This window comes from Melanaphis sacchari, unplaced genomic scaffold, assembly GCF_002803265.2.
Source record: "Melanaphis sacchari strain LSU unplaced genomic scaffold, SCAv2.0 Contig47_pilon_pilon, whole genome shotgun sequence".
In the NCBI taxonomy this organism is placed as follows: domain Eukaryota; kingdom Metazoa; phylum Arthropoda; class Insecta; order Hemiptera; family Aphididae; genus Melanaphis; species Melanaphis sacchari.
Window position 1 is genome coordinate 395,393 of NW_020271320.1, and position 7,648 is coordinate 403,040.

Genomic DNA, 7,648 nt, shown 5'->3' on the forward strand with positions numbered 1-7,648 from the left:
GCATTTTATGTATTATTTTAATTTTTAAAATCTCTTATACATCTGTCTTTTAGGTTAAGTATAAATGTTATAAATTATTGAACAAATATTTCACTTCTGCATATTTTTCCCATTTTTAATTAATATTATTGTATCTCATTAAACATTTCCATTAACCATTTTTTTTTGCAATATCAGAGTTAATCTTTTTGAAAAAAATAAATTATGAAATAAATTTCTTTTTAAGTTTTATTAAATTAATTTTTATATATAGACAAAATTAATCAATAATCTATAAATATTAAGAATATTCTTTTGCATTATTGTAATTATATTTTATATATTTTTTGTGAGTTTAATTTGTATGCATAAATAGTTATTTAAAACAACAAATACGCACATTTATATTAATGGCTACAAGGTAAGATGATAAATTCATACAATAATCAATGTGCAACTACTGTTCTAAAAATAAATTTACTAATTAATTATGTTAACACAATATGACAAATATTGTTATTTTTTTATTTTTATTTATTTTTCTCCCTTTCAGCTATTGATTTTTTTTTTTTTTTTTTATTAAGTATTTTTAAGAACCATGAATGACTTGTCAAACTTATCCTCTTCCCTAACACTTACTATAATAAAATAATATTATGTCCAATTTATACATTTTTAATGTGACTTTTTTTTATATATATAATTAATGTATATATTATTAAGAATATTAATTAACAATAATTTATTAATACAATATTGTTGATGCATTATTCAATTAATGTTACTTGCAACAGTTCAGAGTTAATTGTATATCAACATCACATTAAAGATAAGTCATAACACTTAACATATACAATATATGTTTTTGTGTATTGCATATAATAGCCCATTATAATAAAAGAAATACAGATTAATATTCTGAGCTGGTGCAAGTTTTAAGGAGTTGTATTATTCATAGATCATGGACTATATTTCTAGTCATAAAGAATTATATTTCGTTAATTTAATATAAGTATCTCAGAATGATTTAGTTGTTATTATTCCCTTTTTCCATTTCACATAGAGCATATTTGTTTTTATCAAAATGATAATTATTATGTTAATTTATGAACCAGAATATTTTGGTAAAAAATAAATAAAAATGCAAGTTGAAACATTAATTATTTTTGTACCAAGAAATTGTGTATTTTATGCTCAGGTTAGGTTCGTAAATCCAAGTATAAATATTTATATAGGTAATGAGAAAATATAAAATTTAAGTAACGTTGTTTACGTTAAGCATAAACAATATTTATAAATAAAAATAAATTAAACAATTACACATTTTATTTTAATTATTTAAAAATTTACCTTAAAACCCATTGCTTTGGTTAGTGTTTTATTATATTTTTATTTTCAAATTTCAACGTTATTTGATCTGTTCATAATGAGTTATTATACCTCGAAAAACTTTGTTTTATGTCAGTTGATGTGAGTGGTGCGTAAAAAAATAAATTTTTTATTTGTCTAGTCTTTGGATAGTCCTCCTTCGTAAAGTATATAATTTATTTTGATCATGGTTTCATACCCGGTATTCTTCTCAATAACTTTCTTTAACTTTTGGTACACTGAAATACTGATTTCACAAAATAAAATAAATAACCGTTTGATTTATTTTGATCATTTTTAATAATTGTATTATCGGAGGTCTTCAATATTTTAATTTTAACACCACCGGGTGTTTTCTCAGTTATATTCGTCGGTGTCCGCGGATGACTATGACAAATAAGTCGTGGCGTAAATCCTTGTCGGGATGAGAGCTCGGAAGACACGAGCAACTATAGAAACATCTGCTTCCTTGGTCTGCAAACTGCGTGACTGAATTCTGACATAACCTAATCTAATATAAGTAAACGAACGATTTTTGTGAAACCTTGTACAAAACTAATAAGTTTATTTACTCAAAAAAGACATTTAATTGTAGTATAGAACGAAAATACGAAGCGAGCAAAGCCTAATATATTTTTGATCTTTTTATATCAATAGATCTTTTAATTTCATATATTTTTTTTTTTTACAATTGTTTTTTTTTTTTTTATTTATTTCTTTAAAACTTTCAACGTTTTTGAAAGAATGTGTGTCGTTTAACAAAAGAGTCATTCAACATAATATTATGATACAATCGTGATAAAATAAATATCCGCCTTATTTATTGCAAATTATCCCCGCACGTATAAACATTTTTAAGTTGCAGTAGTTCATGGATTCACGTAAAAATTCATTTGTTTCATTTTATTTCCCAGTTATTTTTTTTTTTAAGTCACTTTTAGCCCCCAAAGTTTCAAGTAGATCCAATTAATACAAGAAACCCTTCTAAAAGTTGAAAATGTATGCATTTTTAATCGTAAAAATTGTTTTCGGATACCTTCGAAAAACCTTCAGGCGTAAAACAAAATCATTAATCAACACATTCAACGTTCAATACAACTGACTTTCGAAAAACGTTCATGGTATTTTCGTTGTTCGTCAATGGCGTGAAATGTCGATAAAACATTTTATGCTTTGTCAAATATCTCAAAAATGCAACACAAGATGAGACCAATAAATTATTATTACCACCGGGACAAAATTTTAATTAATTTGTTACGATTAATCGAGTATTACTTTCACGACAATGTGCGTGACAAATATCGCTTGATACGTTTATATATTTCTTTTGTCGTGTCGTGTGAAGCACGTGATGTGATAGAAGTATAGCATAATATATTAACCCGATAATCGAGAACGACTGTAACACGCTTGTTCGACTTCTTTTTACCTGCAAGACATATTGTAAGGCGTTGTGTATAGGCAAAATAGCTACATCAACGTGTAGAAAAACCAAGTTTAAACGCATTTTCAATAGCTTACTGATGGGAAGTGGGTACCTAATTATAAAAATCAATGTCATATTACATTGTCAAAACGACAATACGATACGGTACGATGATTCGTTTGATACCTTAGAACCTTAACCCTTACCTACAGAAGCGCGGTCTAGTCCATGGTATCGTTTTAAATATTTTAATTATAATTACAATGCAATATTTCGTGTCAAGTGTTGGCTGAAATCATCGGTTGCTCAGAAACACGATACAAAAAACAAACCATCTCATTGATTATCATATTACGTCTCGCCATTCAGTTCGTTCAAACACTTCAAAACCATCATCACTTATAGTTTTTGGTAATTATTTGTTATATTTTTAACGTTTTAAGTATATTTTATTTATTTTTGTATCGATATAAGAACTAAGAACAACACTTATCTCGGTCGCGCGAAAAGCATAACGTTGGGTCGGTCGACTAAATAAAATCCACTATATTTTCAAGGACTTGACGTGTTCGCAAAATTATTTATGGTGGTTATAAGCGACGGGTAAAACATGACGGACCGATAGCACGAGCATGGAGCATTTTTACTCGTCACGCACGTGATTACAATAATAAGACGTGCCGCGGTTTTCATCGACTGAGCTTTGAACGATTGACGATGACGACACGATTAATCCGCGGTTAATGCATTTGATACGATTACGTCAATATTTATGGCTGCTTACTGTCAGAGTTGAACCATACCAAAATCTAACAAGATTCCCTTAAACTTGTTAAAAGTATAACTCATCGAATAGGATTTTTAAACGAATATCAATCAGTTATTTACCCAACAGATCAATACATACGGTAGATATATGCCACAAAAAAACTTGTTTTTATATCATTACAAATATTAATGGTTTACACGGAAGAACCAACAGATTATAGAAAAATAAATCCTTTGTCTAAAATAGAATATTCTAAAATGAATCTCTCTTCACATGATGGGTGAGAAATAATTCTACTCAATGAATTAGAAATTATAATCGCATTTTATATTTTTAACTCGCAACATTTTAGAAGTAGTAATAATGTGTATGGACGATTGCCTTGTGGAATAACTCAAGATGATGACAGTTATTCTTTAACATATTCTCGTGAAACTCTTATGAGTCCGAGTGATGACAGTGATACGTTTTCACCCGTAGACAATATGCTTCATGTTGCCAATAATAATTTAGATAAACAAAGTAATTTAATCATAATATTTTATAATTTTTTTTTTTATATTAAGTTATGAAGTTTTTAATAGAATATTGCTTTCAAAAATGTTTAAGCAGATTTCGCTACTCAATTATTGGACATTTTACTGCGTAAGTACTGCAAACGTAGCAATACAAATTGAAAGTTAATCGAAAACTCGAAAAAAAAATAGTTTAAGTAAAGAGCTTAAAAAAAAATTACAGCTGGATTTTTAATTTATAAAACTTAAAATTTTATTTCAATAAACGAGTTGTCTTAAAATTCAAAAAGTAATTCTTATATCTCTTTTCATAAATTATACATTTTATCATACATTTCTTTTCCTGCTTTTCAATAATATTTTGATTGAATAGCTTTATTTTTTTCGCTAGGTATGACTCAAAGATTAAATAAATATTCATAAAATAGTCAGTACCTACGGAAAATAATTAATAACCAAATTACATTGAAATTTATCTATGCGAAATATTTAAGATCTTTCTTAATCCAAGTATAGGTATATAGCCAACTAAAACCAATTTTTCATTAAAACGTCAAATAGATACGATTTTAAATCGGCACAGAGACTGAATATACGATATACAAAGGTGGGCATTAACTAGTTAGGTTTTATTTTTTAATCAACTTGTGAACTTAAGTATAGTTTAAATTAATAAATAACATATCATTATGTATAGTAAAAGCCAAAAGGGTATTTACACTTTAAATGCACATTAATATGATAATATAGCTTGATAAAATTGTTTTTTATAATTTAGTAAATTAGAAAGACGCATTCACTCTTTATGTGATTTACATATTAATTAAAAAAAAAAATAGATTAACTTTTTTTTAAACTAAGTTTAGTTAATATTTTTTTCATATTAAGTTTTAACTTATCGAGTTAAATTTATAGTTTGTTAACGGTTAACTTCTAACTCGTCGATCTTGTGTTCTTTTAACTTAATTTAACTTGAGTTAATCATTTTAATTAACTTGTGCCCACCTTTACAAATATATGTATAGGATTAGATATTATACCGGACGTAGACATCGTGTAAGTGTGCTGAATTGATTTCGTGTACATATTTTACGATATTCGTCACAGTGTTTATATTAAAACGATAAACTATACTAATGTTATTGTATTTCATTCACCGATTTTTTTTTTTTGCGAGACAACTATTTGGTCCCCAAAAGACTCTTCTTAACATAGCATTGGCCATTCTAACGCGCAATACGCACTGTCGAGAGCCACATCGTACGCGTTATATTATTACAACGACTTTCGTTTAGTGTTTTTAGAGTGTTAAATCTTTTAGAAAAACCGGAAGCACATATTATTATTATTATTATTATGGTAATATTGTTTGAACAAACTTGACGTAGGCACATCATAAACAGGTATTGAGCATTGGAAAGTCAGCCTGGACATTAGTAAACGAGTAAAAAATATTGTGATGATGCAGGCATAAACATAGGCGCATACACTGCGGAAATTCTGACATTCCGATGTCGTGCGAAGAGGTGATTAAAATCGATAGGTATTTAACTGCAGTGATAATATTATAATTATAACGATTCTGTGTGGCATCCCAACGTGCGCATAATAACATTATTATTATTAGGCATTAAACGTTATTGTCCGACTTAATGTGATGATAAAGTTTCTATTGTTTTTAGACGGTAAAAATCATCAGTTCGCACGTATGCTGGACACATATTATATCGTGTGCCGTGTGCATCGCATATTATAGATACCTATTCGATTGTTATATGGCCGACAAACATATACTTGTTATAAAGTACCTATTACAAGTGTCCAAGTCGACGCAGTGCACCGGTAAACTTACCTTCGTGTACAGTACTTGTTATTATTTTTTTTTTTTCATTTTACTGAAGCGATTGCAATATTATTTTTATTATTCGATATTGTCGTGCAATCGGCGCAGTCATGGGGGAAATTACAGCGCCATATATATTATTGTATTACATTATACATTTATACCTAATACGACGTTTATTATTTTATCGCTATTTGAGATTCGTAATAAAAATATTACGACTGATGTAACTGTATTACCATAATACAATATGATAGGCGTGAGCAGGCCTTTTTTTCAGGATATGCAGTTATGCACAATGACACAACGGCGTCCCACGAACGTTCCAAATTCTGGTAGAAAAATAGATAGAAAAATACGTAAATAAATTGCTTACGAAACGTTTTATTTAAAAACGACACACTACACCACATCGTGCACACCGATTTTCTGTCTCCTTCTATGTTATAGTCGCACATCCGTTCTCTTCTTCTTCTTTTTTTCTGCTTCTTAAAAACAAATAGTTATTCTTTTTACGTTTACTTTGGTGAGCATCGCGTCTAAATTGTTTCCGGTAGTAAAACTGTGAAAACAGTGTGCAGTGTATATAAAAAAATATTTAATTCAATAATATAATCTAAAATTAATATAAATAAACCTATATCATTATACATACTTCAGCACGGATAAATTTTGATAAATACAAAAAAAAATAAAACAAGTTTATTATTATATATAAGTTGTTACTATTATTATTATACATATTTTAAAAGGAAAAACACGGCATCTAATGATTGATCACAAACTGTTCATGCGACATGACTCATGTAGGTTCATAATTCATTAATTTAATTAGGTTCAATATCAATAGGTCACACAGGTTTTAAATAATATGTGATATTTAGATTATTCTAAGCAAAAAAAAAAAAATATATATATATATATATATATATATATAGAACAACAAATAACCCATATCCAGAGTTGCAGAAAAATAGTTTTTATTTTTAAATACAAAACAAACATTTTATTTGTTTAAACCGTTTTTTTTTTTTTTTTAACGCGTTTTAAACAATCTATAAAAAACGTTTATCTAATTTATAAAAATAATTTGTATCAAGTGTGATGTATATATAGGTACATTATTGTACCTAACATTATTCTTATATTATCTACATCCGCACGGTTGTCTAAATACAGTAATCTACAAAAAGAAAAAAAATGTTCATTTCATAAAATAAATGACGATACAATTTTATGTCTTTTTTTGTTATTTTTTATTAGACATACGTGTAAAACAATTTATTTAAAACACATTCCAACATTGTATGTATATATATATATATATCACTGTTCACAGCGATACCTCCATCGGCGTTATATTGTTGGTGTCGGTCAGTTCGGCCGATAAAAAATTAGTTTTTCTTCACAAATTTAAATGACTCAAATATGAAATAACACTACTCGTTAGATTTTTGATTTTTATCAGATACATTAACTTTTTTTTTTAAATATCCACTAAATAATTCATAATAGAAAAAGGAAATTGTAATTTGAAAAACTTCTATTTTAAGAAGAAGTAAGTATGGACGTATGGTTATGAAGAGTATGACGGGTGAATCATCGTATATATTATGCATAGTTATCATCATTAAACGCATATGCTTTCACTATGTTAATCTAACTTTCAGTATTGTGTGTATATTAGTGGGCATACGTAAAACGCGCTAAAATGACTTTTTTTTTTTGTAAACTGCGCCCAAATTTTT